The sequence below is a fragment of the Falco punctatus genome (genome assembly GCF_963210335.1).
Source record: "Falco punctatus genome assembly, chromosome: 3".
Classification (NCBI taxonomy): domain Eukaryota; kingdom Metazoa; phylum Chordata; class Aves; order Falconiformes; family Falconidae; genus Falco; species Falco punctatus.
Window position 1 is genome coordinate 61,863,770 of NC_137582.1, and position 21,913 is coordinate 61,885,682.

The following is a 21,913-nucleotide window of genomic DNA, read 5'->3' on the forward strand; positions in this document are numbered from 1 at the left end:
CGTTACTTGGTAAAAAGACAAAATATGGATGATACTTCCAATCTTGGGAAAATAAAAACCTGTTAGTCCAATTACTCTTTCCAAAACAAATTACGGGTGAGGGTGTGTGTGTGTGTGTGTGGGGGGGGGGGGGATAACAACACAAAACCACAAAAAACCTCAGTTTGTCTTAGGAGTACAGACATACTTTCAAATAATGCTTTGCTTTGTGCAGACTGCCCTCTTTCTCTTCCTTTAGAAGTTTTTGAAAATAATTTTCAGCACACACTGAAGAATCCTGTGCCAGATACACTTGGTCAGAGTTCCTCTATGATTTATTGGATATCTATAGCCAAAAGTGAATAGAAAATGTTTAACGAAGACTTGGAAAATGCCTTATAAACCCTCTAGGAAACATTCAGCTTAATCACCGGCAGTCAAACTCTCAAGGTATGAATAAATAAAGTAAACCATTAGTATTTCACAAAATATGCATCTTCATGACTAAGTTGTATTGCTGATAAGAGACGACATTCAATATCACTCTACCTGACCTATCTGCAATAAAAGTTCTATTCCCATAGTATCTTATACCTAGATTTTACACCACCCACTTTATGCATTTGAAAGTTATTTTTTTTATTTACAGATTGAAAAAAATTACTGCTGGAACTCTTACCCAAGGTTACAAATAAAGCCAAGGTTATGAAAAGAAGAACTAGCAGAGTATACCTGGGAAATGTTCACTCTACATGCAGCCTGGTTTCTTCACACTTATTTTGCATGTGTCTGTTAAAAGCAGCTACTAGAAAGATGATGACAATTCATATTCTGTATCCAGCTAGTAAATCAGCTTTTTGGTTTGTGTTTTTTATAGTTCAAGCACGTTGTCAATGGCCAGAATGGTAGTTCATAAAGCAAAGAATCAGATAAGTATGATTCAATGATTTTAGAAAGTTACAGACTACCTCACTCCTTCAGACTCAAAACTTTTGTTACATGATCGCTGTCTTGTCTGCAGATTTTGAATACCAAATGCCTGAAATGAACTTTTTTTTTTTTTATAAAGATTTAAAAATTGAAACAAAATAAAAAATTTCAAGGGCAAGCCTACATATGAACTTCTGTGATCTGAAAAGGAAGATACATTCACTAGATATATGCTTTTTATAGCCTATTTGCTAGTCTTTACTGGTTGGATACAAGAGTCCACACAGAAAGCAGACAACCTGAGCTGCTGATCATTACAAAAATAAGACTAGATTTTAAATTCTTTGAATCTGAGGTAATTTTTTTATTCCTCTTCTGCAGAAGCCTGCCTGGTGTCCTGGCTTAGGCCAACAACTTTAAGCACTATAAAAGCATAAATAACAAAATAACCCATAATTTCAAAATCATTAGAAGAATGAGTATATGACAAGCTACATGTTTTTTAATAATTTTTTAAATGCGATGTCATATGTAATGCAATCCAAAGACTGCTAGCTTTTACAATTTTTTGGCAAGTTTCAATACTTGGTGGTGTGTTCCTGCATTACCAGATTCCATGCTCACAGTATTACGAGAGCTGCATGCTCAGAATATACTGAAAAATTATGTACCTGAAAGCTGGAGACAAACAGTTTGACCACACAAACTCCATGGACTTAACAGCTGTGTTTAAAATGTACAGATTTTGAAGACAGTCTGGTGATTTCTGAAGTCCTGAGTCACAAACTCTTCTCAGTGCTTGGAAGTTAACAATTCAATAGATACCAAGCACTGAATTTTTCATAGAGAAGTGGATTTGGAAGTTTTTTGATAGAATTGTTTCAGTCAGCCTCCAAAGGAGAAAAAAAATGCAATACAGTTAGCCAACACACATACATTTCCCAAACTGTTTCCACATAAAGAAATAAAACTTCTAAAAATCTTGGGTCCATCTTTCAATATTTTGATTACTGTATCTCTCCAAAATATATCTCAGTTGCAGACTTCATTTTTTAAAGCTTGAAAACAAACATGTTTGAATTGTAGATTTTGAACAAAGTATTTCTTTAATAAAGCCTTAACTTTTGCAATTGTCTTCCTTTTAGGAACTGCAGAAAATGTTGAAAATATGTTTCTTGAAATGCTGAAATGTTGAAAAAATATCTCCTTCTGCAAAAACTACGGAAATTTTTAAAAGATTATTAACACCCATTATAAGAAACAGTCTCTTAGTGTACTGGTAAATACGGCAGGGGAAAAACCCAGCTGGAAGGCAGCTAGACATGTTCAGTGCAGGCTGAAGCATTCCTCAAGGGCTGCTCCCTTCATGGCCATCAGTGGGACAGGACAGCCATCAGATCCTATTGAGCAGGAGCCCTTTGCCTGCATCACATGCAGCTGTGCCAGCAGAAACTAGACACAAGTAGTGTTTGAAGAAGAGCAAGAAACACTATGGCCCTGATTTCAAAAGTTTTGGAGAAACATCAACAACTTGGGAGAAATGGGAGTGCTAAAAATCAGTGAATTACTGGATACATAATTTATGCCAAGGAAGAAGTGACAGATTTGGATAAGGGATGAGTTTCAATTTATAGTGGAGCTTGGATAAATCCATTTGACTGTATTTTCACTTACATTTTTTTCTTTCTACTGGAAACTTAGTTCTACATTACACAAAGAAAAAATTAACTATATGTGTACAGAACTGAAATAATGAGAAAAGAGACAGCTGTAATTAAACTCCTGAAATAAAACAGAGATTCTTATGACGAGGAAGAAAGATTTTTGTCATCCTTCTTTAATTTTGATTTATTCTAATTCACTCACAGTTAAAATCCTTTTGCTAAAACATACTTTAACTGTTCAGGTGCCCTAACATGAAAATCCTTGGGGACACGAACAGAAGCTGACTGTCCCACAGAGAAGGAAATTGATATTGTTCAGAAAGCTGCATGGACAGAACAGACATGCAAGAGATCACAAATTCCTTCATTTTTGTCTTAGAGATATAGACCCATGTATGTCCATCAAGACAGAAATAAAAAAGAAACTTCTGGTGAAACACCTGGGTTTGTAGCTGGAGCACTGTGTTCTGATTTTACTCACATCAGCATGATGCCACCAGCTTCAGCAAAGTGTGGTGAACAGAGAGGAGAGAGCAGCTGTGCCTCAGAACTGGCCTGAAAGACTAAGCGGGTTTGCTTTCAGATGCAGTGTTTCATTCTTAATCGCACCCAGTAGGACTGAAGCCTGGCTCTTGGCTTTAGAAACATATCTTCACTGTGTCTTGGAAACACACAGGGAGGTTGCTCCAGCCTCCTTGTACCTCCAGAAGGCTCCTGGGACAGGGCTTTCTCCCCTCCGACCAAGCCTGCAGGAAGCCAGTCAGGATGCAAAGGCTTCATTACCCCCTTTCTCTCCAGCCCAGCTGCAACACTAAACCGGACTCAAGAGGGCCAAAAGCTTTTCATACATAGCAAAGGAATCAATTTCTTATTTTTCAAAGGTAATCCAGCCAAGAGCTGGATTAGTGATGGCATGTCCCCCCCCAGCCACAGGCATGTAACCTCAGTACAACTAAATATTTGAATGTGTCCGACTAGGGCTGCTGCCTTCAACACACACATGCACCTCTTGACTGCCTACATCATGATCGCATGCAAAGGTGGAGCCTGCTGCTCACATCACTTCCAGCACAGAAAACTAGCACATTCCTGTTTAGACAGGCAGTCCTATGATCTTTCCTGCTACCCCTTTCCCTAAAACAGCAGCGTATGACAGAACTCAATCGTTTTACACACCTGTAACTTCCTAAAAGCTTATTCCAAAAGGGTGTGCTAACAGGACATCTAATAACTTAATGGCCAGTTGTCACTGAGACCTGCTTTAAAATCAAACATATCAGCTTTTACAATATAATCCGACCGTGAGCCTTAGGCTATTGCAAAGAGCCTATCATATTGTATCATATTTCCAGTTGCTTGCAAAGTGCATTTTTATTCCACACTATTTTTTTTTTTCTCTTTCTGATCTATTGGATGGGGCATAACAAAAAACTGGTTGAGTCCCTAGCAAAGTTAATAATACTGCTAACAATTTATCCTGATTTTTTAATAAGTAGTACTAAGCATCTATATGCAGAAGGTAGTAAGGTCAAAGGGTCAGTATCCATTCTCCATGCCGTCATGATACCGGGAAAGGGAAAACAGAAGAGGAAAATAATGGATTCTAAAAATCAATTTAAGACTGTTTACTATTCCAACAGCATAAGTCTTTCAACATGATCATATGTACGCTGCATGGTTTCACCTAAAGAGTAGATTTAAGAATGTTTGTGTGTCTTATTTCAAACTTCTATTACTTTGCACTGGGATTTTTGATTTTTTTTTTAATGTAACCTCAGCGTGGCATTTTCTAAAGACAGTTGGTTTCTGGATAATTCTAACATCTCTTTAGCCATATGCTGTACTCCAGACTGCTGCAACACTCCCATTCTACTTCAACAGTTCTGCTTGGGAACTTTTTTTTTTTTTTTTTAAACACACTTTTAATTCGGATCACACCAGATGAAATACCAAAGGACAAGCCATTTTTCACATGATCTTTGATAGCATACAGTGAGTGATAAATATTAATGTGCATTTATCTCCTGAACTAGTGACACTTCAGTTCATAAAGACAGCCTATTGCAGCCAATCAGGATCTATTTTTTATTAAACCTCTTCATCAGTAACTGACAAACTTAAAACTAAAGAGTTCTGGGGACAAGGCTTGGTTGAAGTAAATTTCTGCAATGCAGACAGAGTCATACACAAAGAATTTGTTTCAGCCAACCTTAAAATCTTAACTTCTTGATTTTCCACCAGGAAACCTAGCATGACCTCAGCGCCTAACAGGAACCTGGGTCCCGAGACTTTAACCTCCTGCTCTATGGTTCCAAATAGGAGTCTGTCAACAGCATCTATACTGTACATTGAGGCAGATGGGGTGGGAAGTTAAGAAAATATTTAATTCAAAATCCCTGTCCTTTGGAAAAATCTGGAAATTTGGGGGTCATGCAATCTGCAAGGAAAAAAAACCATCAAAACATCATGATTTCCCAAATAAAAGAACTCTCACCTTTGGTCAGCTCTGTTTTAAGCGCCTCAAGATACCACAACTAACTTACTGAGATAATGCAAGGGAAGCGTTTTGATTTGAAGTTGGCTTCTGCCAAAGTTTCAGAGGTGATAGAAAATAGAGTTGGTTCCAGCTAATCAACAGGAAAATGTCATCACTGAGTCCAGCACAAACATCTGCCACTTTGGCCACCAGTGTCAAACATAGATTCACACATATACCCAGGTGAAAGTTTGTAAGCATGAAATAAACGTCGATATATCCATCTTCCATTTGACAGTAAAACCTTGTACTTCAGGCACGAGCAATACTGAGGAATATGGGCCAGTCCCCTTTCCTGAATGCATCAGTACTATTGCACTCTACACTCTAATTGATGCTTAACACAGTAGGACACCTCCTGACAACCATGGAAGACAAAGAAAGGGTTCAAATACCAGTTCTAAATTCAGCTGACATTTTCAGTGATGACTACAGGGCTAAACTTGCAAGGCACAAAGCAATTTAGCCTTGTCCAAGAAAGTTCTTAAGCACCTGCGTATCTTTGAGCACATGAACAGGGACTGAAGGGCTCTCAATGTTGCATAAAAGGTTCAAAAAAGATGGGCTGCTTCACTGCTAGGGTATCGATACTCATGTGACACAGCCTTAAAGCACACAGCCTGCAAGTCAGTGGAAGTCAAACCCTTCTAGATACCTCCACACCATCCGCTGTCCAAACTGGTGCTCTGCAGAGGCTAATTTTCTCTATTTTAACTTAACAGTTTTTATGTGTACTTATGTCTGACAGTGCAGGGTAGGCAGAACCTCAGTGTTCTCAACTCTTCCCCATGCACTTTTGGAGGTGCAGAGAGACAGTGCCCTCTGGTTTCAGGTTCTGTAAGAACGATGCTAAATGCTTGCTAGTGCCAGTTATATCTATTACTAAACAATCTTTCCCAGACAAAATATCTGTAGTATTTCTATATGCACAGTACAGTTATGCTTAGAGGTTTGGCCTGAGTGCTGAAATGAAACGGGACAAAGCTATGAACATGGGATAGAGGAAGACAATCATTTGGAAGGACTGTACTAGAAATAAAATTTTATAATGGTGTGCCTTGTACATTGTATATTGTGCATGGCAAGGCATTGATCCACCAAGTAACTGCCTATCGGCTCCTATTCACTAAGTCCTATGTGTACTTCTTAAGTAGACTCAAAAAAGGTAATGCTTAAATAATCCCGAAGCTTTGAAGTAACCACGAATTACTTCAGTGGTTTAAAAAAACGCTATCATTTTCCACCTGAAAAAAAAATAAATATTTCCTCTTTCTTGAAAGTGCTACCATCCTTCCACTGCACAGTAAGCACAGATATATTTAGCCTAATAGAAAATGCTTCCCCCCAACAAAGTGTATCTTATATTTCAACATCATCTTCTGCCCATAGGATTTGAGCTTACTAGAGCCTTAAACAGCGGGCAGACATTACCACTGCAAAAATACAAACCCACTCATTTCACTTGCTGGATTTTCAGCAGCAAGACAAAAATAGAGAGTAATTAACTAATGCCACGGTCTATTGTGTACCTGCCCAGGCCCAAGCTTTAAAATGTGTATCCACAAAAAACAGTTCAAGATTTCATGCTATTATTTTTAGCTATGTTTAAAGCTGCATGCTCAAGCAGCTGCAGTGAATTCCAGACCAGAGAAGTACAAGGTTTCAGATGCAGAATTTCCAGCAAAAGTTTCTCAATGTTTGAACGGTTTTGTCCATGCTTTCCTGAACATGCCTATTATTCCTGTAAGTAGCCAAATGTCGCAAACTGTGCCCAACAGAAAAATTTTCTAATAAATTTATTAAAAAGCCATGATTCCTTAACTCTGAGCAACTTTCTGTACAATAATGTATTCCTTTGCATTTCAAATTATATTATTTCTTAGATGATAAAACCACAAGAATCTGTAAGTTTATCACTAAATACATAATTATCTAAAAAAAATTACGTTACTTTTTAAAGCAAATTAAAGCACATTGTTCCAGGCTATGTATCTGCACAGAAAATGCAAGTTCTTTGATATTCTTTCATATATTTACCTATTTCCTTACAATTCTCTTTCCATTTCTTTTTCTTTTTTGAATACTACAGAGCTCCAAGAAGGAAAATAAGTCAGTTTAGAGATAGACACTTACATTGAAGGAATGCCAACCAGACTTGTATAAACACAATCAAAATTGTTATGTGTAATCAAAAAGAAAAAAACTGATTTAAAAATGAAAACATAAAAAGTGCTGTATAGGACAATACATGCATACTTACCCCAGCTTCTGGCAGGTTTTCCTGTTTTTCCTATAAGTTTTCGTGCCCAGAATACTACTAGAAGTGAGCTGTATCCTCTGCATCAATTGACAATACCATCGTTCAAGCTAGTCAGAACCTCTGGCTTGCAAGTTTACACAGGCAATTTACCATTTTGTTAACAAAATATTTTGTCAGACAAGACTCAGAACTTCACCATTCATTTTTTTTTTCCCAGATAATACTCATAAGCTTTCAAAGCAAACAACTGCTACTTGATGTCTGCTTCTTAATTTGACAGGTGACTGTACCAAGCCAAATACAGGAAATAAAAATCATCTCAGATACAAGGACATACGAACACTGAGCAATTTTAAGCCAGAGCTGTTCTTTCACAGGCAGATTTGAGGCTTATAATACAGAGTTCCAGTTACTTCCCTTGAGGAACCAGACTCTCCATGTTTGCTACTAGCTATTTATTTTGAGTTCAAGTTACTTCAGTCATGCTTGCAACTTACTTTCTTCAACTCCCTGTCATGAGGTAACTCTACATAAATAACAACCTACAAAAGCAGGTAACTCTACCTAGTACTAAGCTCCTTCAAAAACAGAGAGTCCAGACAACTCCCAAGTAATGGGAGATAACATCAGGTCATGTCCTACAGAGCTGAAAGACATTTTTAAAAAAACCCTGTAACTTACTAGGACATGAATAATTTTTCCCTTGAATACCTACCCACGTATGTTCATAAGTAGCAAACAAATTTGATGCAAGGCAAAGTGAGAAGGAAGGCTAGAAGGCTATGTAAATAAGACTAATACAGCTATGGCAAACTGAACCTTACACCATGGTGTTTTCACAAGGGAGTAAGTGTGCATAAGTATGTGTACTGAACTCACAGTGGAAGGTGTGCTATGAAATTCTACCATGGGCAAAACTTCCCCAAGAAGCTCTACAGGAGCAGAATTCAGGCAGAATTCTTGCAAAGAGTTTAACATCTTTCTGAAGAGTTTGCAGTAGTATGTCTAGCTCAACATAATGTAGCTCATGACCCAGCTGAAGAGCCCCTGAACTGAAATACCTCAACTGTTAAGCCTTCCTACCTACATAGAGCTGAAATAACATATGTAAGGGCATGGCTTTGTTCGCTCTTTATCAGAGGTGCTTAGGGAAGTAGAAAGACAAGGTGGAAAAGAAAATTATTTATGGAAGAGACTTGGGTGTTTGAAGAACATACTATAATACTAGCATGCCACATGGCCTTAAAACTTCCTTCTTTCTAAAAAAAATAATAAATAGTATTACTTTCCAAAAACCTATTCCACAGGTAAATGGGGGAGGAACAGATAGCTTCCTATAAAAATCAGTTAGTATCCTTTCACTGAAATCAGGTGGCTTTCTAAAGAAATTAAAATACAAACTTCCTAAGACACTATGTTGTATATTCTGTAAAATTCTGTAGAGAAAAAGATTACAGGAAGTCAGAGAACCACAGACCAACAAATCTGACTTGCATACTTGGCAAACTGGTGAAAACTAAAACACAACTGAGTTGTGTTACACAATTACACATTAGGTAAGGACCATACACTGAAGAGAAGTCCAGGGAGTTACCATAGAAGATGGCCATACCTAGCAGATCTGAGAAATCTTCCTGGAAACCACAGAATATATGCATATTTTAGATGATGCAGCAAACTTAGTTTTCAATAAATTTCTGGCAAGTATTTCAGAATAACAACCTTCTGCCAAAGGCAATGATCTGCCATGGTAATGGAGGAAATGTCATCTTGGGACATACCAGCTCTGGCTGAATGTAACTTTTGATTTATCTTCCAGCCCAGTTGCAACAGGTTCAGAACAAAATTACTTTTTTTCTGTATTAATGACATAATTAATCTTATTTTCCACATTCTGCCTAGTACTCATATTATGTGTGGAATTAAATAGATGTAGATGTACAGCTTTTGGCTGGGATAGAGTTAATTTTCTTCATAGTAGCTTGTATAGGGCTATGTTTTGGATTTGTGCTGAAAACACTGTCAGTAACACACTGATGTTTAGTTGTTGCTGAGCAGCGCTTACACAGAGCCAAGGGCTGTTCCGCTCCTCACCCCACCCCACCAGCGAGCAGGCTGGGGGGGCACAAGAAGCTGGGAGGGGGCACAGCCAGGACAGCTCGCCCCAGCTGACCAAAGGGATGTCCCGTACCGTATGACAGCATGCTCAGCATATAAAGCTGGGGGAAAAGGAAGGGAGGGAGGGACGATGGAAGTTATTGTGCTCCTTCCCAAATAACCATTACATGTGATGGAGCTCTGCTTTCCTAGGGATCGCTGAACCCTGCCTGATGGGAAGCAGTGAATGAATTCCTTGTTTTGCTTTGCTTGCGTGTATGGCTTTTGCTTTACCTATTAAACTGTCTTTGTCTCAACACACAAGTTTTTTGCACTTTTACCGTTCTGATTTTCTCCCATAACCCACTAGGGGGAAGTGAGTGAGTGCCTTCGTGGTGCTGAGCTGCCTATGGTGGTTAAACCATGACAGTAGACTGTAAACACACTCAAAAGTGGAGATCAGGGAACTCATCTGTGCTTGGAGAAATGCTAGATTTCTTCAGGGGAAGAAATCACAACATTTTGCAATATGGCAGAAAAAGGCTTATACTAAGGAAGAGCAGAGCTCAGTGAAATGCTAAATTCCTAATGACACCACCAGTGTTTCCTTGGAAATACTATGCAAAAGCCATTCATTGGAACATCCAGCAGTGAACAACAACTAGATCTGCATTATCACTATTATATCAATTACATGTGTGCAGACACAACAGTTCTTCCCTCTTAATCACTCTGTATGTGAAAACATAACTGTAATATTGTCTATCAAGTCTATGAAGGTGGATCAGGCAAAGGAATTTTGCACAAATAATACATTACACTCAACTCCAAAATGTTTACTATGAAGTCTCCTTGATAAGCCTACAGGTCCAGACGATAAATGAACCATCACATTTCCATATGATAATAACTGTTCTATTTTTTGGACAATAGCTGCAGAGAGAAGCAAACAATTACTTTTCACCCAATTAACATGCATCCTGTGTTTTGCATAGTGGAAAAAGGTGGCCACCATTACAGTAAGTCAAGCGCATGCTAGTAAGGTGTCTTTCAGATAAGTGAATAGTTGAGTAATGAATAAACAGTGATGCCTTTCCTTCCTAGCATGGTTGCTAGCATGGGCCATGGCAGAAGTTCGAATATTTACAGGCAAGAAGAATCCATACCAGGTAATGACACTCTGAATCTTAAATTGATCCTGTGAATAAAATGAATGGTTGATACTATGAACACAGGTAAGGAAAAGTCAAGAGTTATGTATTAGTATACAAAAATGGGAGGAAGAAATTTACTATTTTTTCATTTCCTGGATTTAACAAGTTCAAGACTAGAAGGGAGGAAATTTCCCTCTATTTTCAGAGTTATTTTTAAGCAGCTGGAAGGAGTTAAATTTCTGATGAAACAAAAATTAGTGAAAAGGAAACTAAAAAGAGTGGGATGTCAGTGGAAAAAAAAAACACACACACACAACAGTGGAACTGACTAGTAATCTGGAATCTTCATCATCCTACAGTCCACTGTTAAAATATTAGGAAACTGTGAAAATAAAAGAAGCTAAGAACGTCTTTATCTACATTGGTATAAACCAAAAGTCCATTCTCACCAGTAAGCAGTAGCTGCCATAAGCAGACCTCTGGAGAAGCATACAAGAAGATTAACACTCCCTCCAAGCCCCTAATCTTTTTCAAAATTGCTTGACCCAGATCTGTTTGGTAAATTTCTCCTCTATTAACTTCCCCAGCCTCACTCTCAGCCACGCGAATTTTCAACGTACACAATATTGTGCAGAAGGAATTACCAAAGGTCAACTACTGGCTGTATGAACAACATCCTTTTGCTTGTTCCCAGTTCTCACACTATGAGAAAAAGAGAACTGGTCACCAACCATCCTTTCCTCATCACACATGATTTTGTATCTCAATCATACAGTCTTTCACTTGTATCTTTTCCCAGCTAGAGCCCTAGCATACTTAGCTATGACTTCCTCAGACACTGCTCCATGTACTTTATTTATCCTCAACATCCATCTCTGAATTCTTTTCCAGTTCCACTACATTCCCTTTAGGGTAGGGTGCCCCTACCACTACAAAATGCAGACATATTATGGCTTTATACAGCAGTACAACATCGTTCCGTTTCATTCCCTGTTTTAATCCTTTACACTCACATTTCTTTTTTCAACATCTGCTGAGGCTCTGAACTAATTTTCCATGAATGCATGTATCACAAGCCCTGGACTGCATTCCCAAGGGACAATGTCAGCTCAGGGACCACTGTTTTATGTGTGATTTTTTTTTAAAAAAATAATTTACTTTTATATACACTTGTCCCACAAGAACACAAGTGGGGTAAAAGGAAACCAGTGCTTTCACTGACTGAAGGTATCATTTTTTTTTTCCTCAGACATGCAGCTGAATGCATAAAGGTTACCAGATGCATGCCCTCCTACACATGTGATACTTACTTGGAAATTCCACCAATCTCTACCATGGGAAATACCCTTCAAAATTCTCATGTTGCATCAGACACCTTCAAAGACCAGAAGTTTTATCTGCTTGCTTCTGAATAAATAAATTATCTCAAAATACAATTTATCTACTTTAGTGCCTGGAACCTATAGAAAGGAAGATTGCCTAACAATGAATCAAGTTTGTCATAGACCAACTTATTTCATCCACACATCAAAAACCACCTGAAGGAAAGTATGTGCCGTCTTCAAAGGTAAATACCTGAGTTCTTCTCAGTGGCCCTGTGGGATTTTTAAAAGGTTTTCCAAAGCAGTTATATTTCTCCATTAAGAATAACCAACCACCAAGCATTCACTGCAAGACATTGGCTGAGTAATGCTTGTGTCCAACTAGATCTAATATATCTGGCATTTTGTCCTCTGAGGTAGACATAAAAGGATCAGTAGTTTCATTCTTTCACGTACAGCAAAAATTATGGGGATCCTGCAGCCAAATGTAGTAAAACTGCTTCAACACTGAAGCTGAATTTGGCACCTGTGCTCTGCACACATGTAGTCCAATTGTTGTCCAAGCAGCATTTCAGCATCCAAGAGGCCTCTGGAGTGGTATATGAGACATCACTGCAACTCAGCTGGGATTTCTCACACATCTGCCTTTCTAGTAGAAGGATTTGGAATCATCCCCTGGACAACAGTAGGGCCAGTGGGACAACAGCCTCAGACAACTCTCGCAAAAAGCACTAGGGACTGGAATAAAGGACTGCACTATTTACACCTCTTGCTGTGGATGCTTGCTAGAAAAGGTTGCTGCTTGAGCACTTTATTTAAATACTTTCCCCTGTGGTAGGAGATTTAGGTGTGGAACAATAAAGCCCATCCATACAGAGAGTAATAATATGGAAATGGCATGGAAGATGATGGCTTGGAATGTACGTACTACCATGTTTCACAGGGTATGGTTTTAGCATCCTGCAAAGCAAGGAAGTACAATAGAGTAGCTCGCTGCTTTCATGGCCCAGGTTTTTAGGTGATTACTGATGTTGCCTTTGCAGACAAAGAAAAAAACAACAACAAAGGGAATGCTGAGAGGCATGAAGTGTGGAGATTATGGAGGACATAAGCTATGAAGATATTCCTGTGCTCTTCACAACTCATAAAAGCAGTGTCTCAGTTATCTACCATGGAGTGTGAGCTACAAGTCTTGATCTGGAAAAAGGACCACAAAACTTACCTCTACTGTTCTTCAAGACTATGCAGGAAGACGAGCCAACTAGACTTTTAAAGACTACTGAGGTGTTTTTAATCACCCAGAAAGTTATACAAAGAGACTTCGACACTGTAAAATATCAGCTCAAAGCTGCCAAAGTGCCCAGAAGAGCCCTGTGATCCTGCACTTTATGCCTTTTGTTGAATGTTGAAGGGCACTAGAGGTTTCAGGCAGTCTTCAAAAGTCTCTAGAGCCTGAGCTTGGGTGCACAGAAAACATCTCTCTCCTATCTCTATCTAAAAAGATAAGTAATCAAAGAAGAATTAATTTCTTTTTGAATTAATGACCTGGAAATTCAAGTGTGGAAGACAAAAAATAAACTTATTTGACTATATGACCTCTGAATGCCCTCTAAGTCACTGACATCATTGCAGTAGCATACTGTCTAATGTGCAGTTAGCATAATCTGATTATTATTACTATTGTTATGACTATTCTGGAAAAACTCAATTAAAATTTGCATGAAAGATAAAAATACAAGGGTTTTTATGATTAGGAGAGAATGAGTACATTTCTAATATGAAAGAAGTTCAACATATTCACTTGCATATAGATGGGTCTTTACTTTTGGATAACATAAAAAATACTGTTTTGAAATAAGAAACAAAGCTTGCTTTTCAAACTATTATGGAGATAAGAATGGACACACTTCGGTTTAACAGTATGTATGTATATACATACCTGTTGTGTACATACCGGAGTACACAACACATACTAGCCACACAAATATATGCTAAGGATACAATCTTTTTCTCAGCTCACAGCACAGTAGTCTCACTTGTACGCTGAGAAGCAACAGTATGCACAATCTATTTTGTCATCTAGGTTCAGTCTTAAGGGAAAACACTTGTGCTTCAACAGCTCCACCATGGCATATGCTGGACACTGGGAAAGGAAAAATTTTGCTTTGTACAGCTTTATCTCTATATCAAAACCAGAACCAAATGTAAATGTCACCTGGCATGATACAAATATCATGTTGATATATGTAACAAAACCACTTCAAAATTTAGTCTTACTTTAAATTAATTTGCTTGTTTCTGTTTTCTTGTACATAATACTTTGCTACTTGTCTTTTAAGACTGAAGTAGAACTAAAGTAGAAGCAATTCAGACTCCAACATGGTGCATTACTTAATGTATAATAGAGTGAAGTGTAAAAAACCAAAACATCATACTTCCATGAATTGTGTACGACTATTACAATTCAAAAAGTATTTAACTATGAAGTCCAATAATGAAGGGGAAAATGTGTATTTGATGTTACTCCAGCATCCCAACTGAAATACTGGAGCCCAGTGTTAAAAAACCCCACACTTACATGTCTTACATATTCCTGGTATAAAACACATCTGTATTCAGTACAGAGTCAGTAGCCTAAGCTTTTTTCCAGTCAGATAAATTCAGACCTTTTCTTAGTCTACAACACACCAAAAATATTTAATATGAAGTGATGTTCACAAAGCTCACAAAAGTGGAAGTCTGATTCTATTTTTGATTGCCAGCATTTAATAATTCAGGCTGAAATTCAAGTTGCTAAAGGAACTTTTACAACACTTGGCAAGAGAGATGAAATGCCACTGTTCAGCTCAAGAAATCAAAAATATAACTATTTAGTTTGAACTTACCAAAGCTTAGGTATTTTCTTTGTAATTTTTTCAACATAGCAAAGTGAAGAATTTCCACTTCAGCAAATATCAGCATTTCCTCACAAAAAAAAAAAAAAAAGCTCGATTTTTTTGCAGCACATATTCCACTTTTAAAAGCACGTTTGAATTAATAACAGTTCACTAGGAATTTTTCATAGAAAGTTATGAAATCATGGAAGGAGAAAGGATGTTGGGAGAAAGAACAGCAACAACACACAGCATTAGCAAGCATCCTCTGAAGTGTTAGTGACACGTTAAAGCAGCACTAAATTGGCTTTTTTCATACAAGCATGGGGTTTGTTTAATAGATGACAGCAAGGGCTGCTACAAAGGGCCATTTGCTGGGGATCATCTCTGGAGCCCATTCAGGGCTTTTTGCCACATGTAAGTGATGCAACCTTGCAAAACTGTGCTAATATAACCATGTTTGTGTTTATACACCACCACGGCAACATTTGGTCTCTCTATATAATAGATAGCTCTCTCTGTAATGTATGTCTGAGCACACTTGTGCACGCAGTCACATTAGCAGTCATGCTGTCCCACACCTAAAAGCTGGGGAATTAAAATGTAAATGCATAAACACTGCACCAGGCACTCCGGCAGGGAGATGTGCAACCCCTGCCTGCTGCCCACATTGCCCATCACTGGGGGAGATGGACCAGACCAGCCTGGTCTGCCTTGGCATCCCATGAGGGGCACGTATGCACCACCCCCCCTGCCCCGAAAGCTGGGCTCTACTCCACTGTCGACACAAACTGAGTTTCCAGCAGTGCAATATGGATATTTCACTCCCTGACCCTCCACTGATGCCCAACACAAATATTGGGAGCATGACAGCCTGCCATGACAGTAGATGAACAGCTCTCTGGGTTTCTGTGCTCCTCAAACACAGGGAGAAGCAGTGTTCTCTATTATTATTATACCATGTTTCCTTGTGTATGTCAACTGTTCCTTAGTTACAGAGAACCGTACTCTTTCCAGACAAGTGCAATGAATCTTCAGAAAAGGAGTAAATGTTATTTATTTTTTTTAAGCATTTTAAAGAAACTCCCAGAGGGAATTAGCATTTTTATTTACAGCCTTGTCTGCTCAGATGTGAACACATTTCTATGTAGCCACCTCATGGTAGCTTATCCTAGCCATCTAGTAATGAAATTATTGCAAACACATCAGCAAGACATGATCCCACATACTTAAGCCATTACAGCAAACTTTGGCATGGATTAAAATACATCAGTTATTTTAATTACAACTGAGTCAATCTCCATTAGGTATGATTAACATTGCCTAACTTTTCTCTGTCTTTAATCTAAAGGACCCTCCTTTAAAGTTCAAGATTAAACTCATGGTTTTGAGGTTTACATAACTATTACAACCCTGGCTCAACCTTTACACTACCGCTATATCTTTTTTTTAGACAATAATAAAAACAACAATAACAATAATCTAGAACAAGACAGAAATCACTCTCACCAACATTTGTTCCTTAGACCAAGTAAGGAACATGGTAAAAAGTTCCCATCTGCAGTATTCTGAAGATGACATTTTTTAGACGTGCAAAGATCTCTACAGAGACTTTTCCAGAGAATACTGTCAAGAATTACAGAAGTTCTGCAAGATGTTACAGCAGTGATGCACCTCAACTGGCAATCCTCTACAAAACACTGCAAGTGGCACAGAACCTTTAAGAAAGCGTAGGCAGAGACCGAAAAAATGAACTGGGAGAATTGCAATGACAATGCCAGTCTCATTTAGTCACTTCAATCCTCCGAAATATTTTTAAGGGTGTTTCAGTGATCACATCTACTTGCCAGGATGCTGTCAATTTTAAGCTTTCTTCCACTGCTGCTGATAGTAAGACAGTGGTGTCAAATCATATGCAAAAAGGGAGCACATCACTTTGGGGACACAGAGGCTCACAGGGTGCCTGGCAAGAGGATACCTAACCCCCAGCTGGGCTGCCAGGCAAGGCATCCCACCCACTGCCAACGCTCAGACACCTCCTCTGGGATGCCAGAGCATCCACCTCTCTGGTGGCAACATGTTTGTGTTGGTTGGGCAATTCAGCCTCACCTTCCTCCTTTGCTTAAGGCAACTCAGATGCCAGTGCCCAGTGTACCACCATCACAGGCTGCTGCTGCGCCTGCCCAGACCTTGGGGTCTGTTCAACTCCAACAAGCCTTACACAACGGTCAGATTAACTGCACAGTCCTCAACTACAGATCTACTCACTTTCCCATGCCATGACCACCAACCTCAAGTGCTGCATCCTGGTATTGTCTTTGAACCTACCAGCTTCTGTCCCGGGGGAGAACAGGCTAAGGGACATGAATCTGTGTCTTTCAATGGTACTGATATCAGACAATTCAGCCTTACCAAGCCAAACTGGAGAATGTTGATGGAGATAGCTCCCATACTATGAATCTGAGATACTCGAGGTTACCTGGCAGCTGGACATAGATTTTGAGGAGCCAGTGGTTTTATTTGGACATCTAAAATGGCGCTCAGGCAGCACTAAGCATCTAATTGCTCCTGCAATTCTACCTTCTCACCCTGCACTCCTCCAGAATTGCCTTGACGCAAGAGCAATCTTTCACATAGTTCCTTTCACGGCTACACTTATCTACAAGTATAGCTCTAACACATAGACTCTTCTGTGAATTGGAGTCCTGTGGTAGCTTAGAAATTTCCAGACCGAGTATCTGGATAAAGGGAGAGGGATAAGAAGGAAGTTATTCCATATTTTGAAAAATATTCAGTAATCCTTATCTGTCAGTCTCTCCCAGTCCCCTAAATATTTCCTAAAAACTTACTAAGGCCAGTCAGGGAACAGAGGCAGCTCCATGTGATTAGCATAATCATCTAAAAGAGCCTCAAAGTAGTAATAATAATAATTAATAATGATAATAAATAATGAGTTACAAGCCACAGAACGAAATTCTGAATTATGAAAACTATCAGCAGCTTTCAGGGACATTTATTGATGCTATCACTGTTCCTCTTCCAAATAAAAACATGTTTAGGAAAAAACATGTCTAGGTCCTCATAAGCATCTAGAATAAATACACACAAGACTCCTGTAATTGGGAAAGGTCCCAGATGATTACTCTGAAGCATTTAGATTCTGCATTACTGAATCTAAAAAATATTGTTCTCCCTTTAACAACCTCTGTACCTCTTGAATGAGTTTGTATAGATACCACAAACATTCTTGATGTAGTATCACAACCGGTACAGCAACTGATGCCTTACCATACTGTAAGAGTTAATGGATTCAGAAGGGATCCCATGCCTGACAGCCTATGGAAGCACAGAAGAAGAGACCTAGCAAAGACTCTGGCTGGCGCAAATGTACTACTAGACGTGAAGGAGGACATACAAAGTAACCTGACATGGTGTTGTTAAAAGGTATTAATGTTAACAGTTTAAAGACAGTCCATGCAGAAGCAGGCTGTGAAAAGCTTCAAGGAATGCAGCAGTTCACTACAGAAGTGTGCTTCAGGTTCAGGGAATGCAAAGACAAGGAGGAAAAACTGCTATGCACGTACATGTGTGCTTAACTCCTCCACCCCCCAAATTCCAGCAGAGTTAATGCAGAAGGAAGAGTAACCAAACAGCAAGTAAGGACTCTTAAGTCATTTTATGATAGGTGAATGAAATACTAGAAAAAAGTTCTGAATAAAAACACAGTATTTAGAGAAAAAATAAAGGGAAACCCAGATCTGTGCTATGCAGAAGAAAGGGCATTAAGTAAATTAAAAGGACCCTTTTTATACCTGGAAATTAGAGGCTGCTGAATGCAGGAGAAGGGAAACATTCTGGTATTTGAAATATGCTTAAAAGGCCTAAAAACCAGAACAGGTGTGGTCTGCCATCCAAAATTACTTTGAAGAGATGACACACAATTAAGGCAAACTCTGAGTCATCATCCAGCATTGCTTGCTTAACCGTACAAAAAGACCAAGACATAACACTACCTTATTTTCTACAACTGAAATGCTTTTTCTGTTACTGAAATTTTATGATTTTCTGAAAGAGAAAACATCCACACCCTGTATAATCCGAATACTGTAAATTAAACAAGGCAGGGGTTAGGACACCAGCCAGACAATCTACACTGAAGCACCTCAGTATGTTAATTTGAGATTTAACGGACACAGCTCTTCCAAAAAAGAACTGCAAGCTAAATGTGAAGGCTGAACTCTTGAGCTGGTGTGAATCAACATTGCTCCACTGAAGTCAACTGAACTGTGCTGTTCAAAGAGGCTGGGGATCAATGCTCTGTTTAACATAAACAAGTATTACACAAACATTCCCAATTTTCTGCTGAAATTTTACATGCCAGTCAGATTGCATTTCTCACCTCCGATTCAAGAGTATAAATGAAATGGCTCTGCACAGATTTCTGTTGGTGACATGAAGGCAACATTTGGCAGAAGGAAGCCTTCTGCAAACATTCAACGTGGGCTTAAAAATATTGTTGCTTTCCTGCTGACAAAATCTTTAGCTACTAGATGGACTCAGGAAAGACAGATGAATTCTGTAATGGAGGTGGAATGCCCTATTTTATGTCTGTTTCATTGCCACTCTGTATGCTCCTTCGCTCTGAACTCAACTGGATTAAAAAAAAAAAAAAAAAAACAAGGGGAAAACTGTCACAAAAAGAACCCTAATTTTAAGAGTTTGGTCGGGTTTATTTGCAGAGGAGTGTTTCAGTCAGCCTGTCATTAAGCTCCTGGGCATTCAGATAAACAAGAAACTAACTAGGAAAAGAGTTTTAAAAGCAAATACAAGATTTGTAACTTCAACAACCTCCTTCCTTTCTGAGTCCCAACAGCCTCCCATTGAACCCTAAAGGAGGTTCATATTGCCACTGGTTAGAAAAATAGCAAAATGCCTGCCCCTGCCACAAACAGCTTGGGAACCAGGAATGGTCCCCATTATCTGCCACCACAACATCACCTGAGGGCCAGGTTTCGAACTGCACAGGTCCAGTCTTGGTAAAAATCACTAATGTGTCCAGAAGCACAAATCATCTAGCATCTACCATCAAATCTACTCTAATTAAAAAATCATAAAATCTATAATTATCTTATTTTGCTGTCATGCAATAACTACTTATGCCATTAAACAAAACGTATGAAGTCTTGCAAACACAAGCAGCAGGAAAGCAATGCAGGAAGCTGGACTGAATCTCTGATCCATGTGCCCATGGCAGACAGGAGAGCACCCTGGCACAAGCAGTCCCTCGACAGGGCAGCAAGAGAGAAGAAGGGATAACTCAGACCTGTGCTACCGGTGAGAGCTGGCAGTTGTTCTCATTTAATCCCTTCTTTCCAAGAGCTTAGGCATGGCACCTCTGAAGATCTGCTTTTTGCCATTTAGATGAATGCGAGGACAAAACCAAAAAGTGGCCAGACATTTTTAAAACAGTATTGTTCCCAGATACTCAGCAACCCTTTTTCTTTTTCATTAGACGTGCCTTTATCCTTGGCTGCCTGCGTGTGTTTACAAGCTTCCCTTTCACATTTCCTGTAATGTTCAACACAGTAAAATAACTACCCGGTTCTTTCCTATTCATCGGCTCCCTTGTGAGCCAAAACAGTTTTAACCATTTCCCTAACTGAAGACAAACTTAGTCTTGGTGTTTCTGAGAGTCACCTAGGTACAGCACACAGACCTGAGCAGGTCACTGACTTCTGACTCGGCGTTTATCCTTCTGCTTCCTATCCCACTCACCATCCCTCCCGTTTGAAAGGAAGCAGCTTGGAGCTTTGAACATACCTTTGTGTGTGTAGGCCACCCAGCTAAGGAAGCAGCATCAGTTTCAGCTGAGGTTCCAAAGCACTATACTGTTGAAATCACACCATGCTGTTCTACCATTAGGAGTGATTTTATCCACAGACACACACAAAAAACAACCCCAAACCTGTGGCAGAATATAACACTGTGAAACCAAGGTGGGCTTTGGCTTTTAGTTTCTATCCTAGGATGGGTGTTGCTGCACAGTCAGCATTCAAACCTAGGCGTTATTTGTCTCACAATGAATACAGAAGCACACTACTAAATTGCCTTCAGAAGAGGCAGCCATCCTGAACACTTGCAATGCTGGTTTGGTTTTGCTCTACTTTTCCCTAGAGGGGAAAAAAATTGAGGCCAGGGGGTGAAGGGTGATGAGCCTAAACCTCTGCAGTTTTCAAGAAAACTATTGTGGAATTAGCTGAGGTATTTTTTGCAAAAAGGCTGAAGTAGCTGTCCAGGTTACAGGATGCTGTATCATCTGCCTGTGAGGGTCAGACTAGAACTGTCTCTAGTCGTTCAGGTGTCTGCCCTCCATAACCGCTTCTATGTATCTCTTTAAAGCATCAACAGACTCACAGGATTTACTGTGAGGATTTTTCTCTGCACGAAATCTGTGAAATATTTTTTCAGACACTACTGTTACTTCCCGTACTCCTAAAACACACAAGTATCTTAAAGGTAGATTAATCTGTCAGGCTTGATTAATTTATAAATAATAACCATGGGTTTGGTCACTGGATGAGAGACTCATTTTCATTTTTGTCATCTGTTGGACATCATTTGTTTGAGTTGGCTATAGCATGCTAGAAGTGTGACTCATACCCTGAAAGCGAGAGTCTCCATAGAGTTAAGTATCCTCATTCTCTCTCCATTTCTGAAAAAGAATTATTGCCTTGCGACCATGTTTCTCACTGCCTTGTCCAATGTTTTTTATTGTTATTATTATTATTATTATTGGTAGTAGTATCTTGGGTAAGGTATACAGATTGTAAGGAAACATACAGACCTCAGTAGCAAAGTCCCTGCTCACACCAAGACAGGCCTCGCCTAGAAGAGTTTTTAATCTAAACAGGCTAAGGAAGGACGGAGCAAGAAAGACACAAAAAGGTTGCTGGCAATACGGATATAAACTATTAAAGCCATTGTTACAGGAATGATGGATTCATCTTCATCTGCACACGTGTGCTCTTGCTGGAGCTTCCCGTCCATTGCAAAAAAGAAAATAAAACTTAATTCCTCTGTCCTCTCTTGCCAATACAT

At 39.1% G+C, this 21,913-nt stretch overlaps 1 protein-coding gene across 13 annotated transcripts in view; it reads right to left on the reverse strand.

The window, feature by feature from the left end:
* Nucleotides 1-21,913, reverse strand: part of PIEZO2 (piezo type mechanosensitive ion channel component 2) — a 314,755-nt gene that overhangs the window by 203,478 nt on the left and 89,364 nt on the right. The window contains exon 1 of one of the 13 annotated variants that reach the window (XM_080379000.1): nt 188-7,851. The exons of the other annotated variants lie outside the window; for them this stretch is intronic. The gene's annotated coding sequence lies outside the window, so the exon portion shown is untranslated. Of the gene's footprint in view, nt 1-187; nt 7,852-21,913 lie in introns of those variants that run through there. 13 annotated transcript variants of the gene reach the window in all.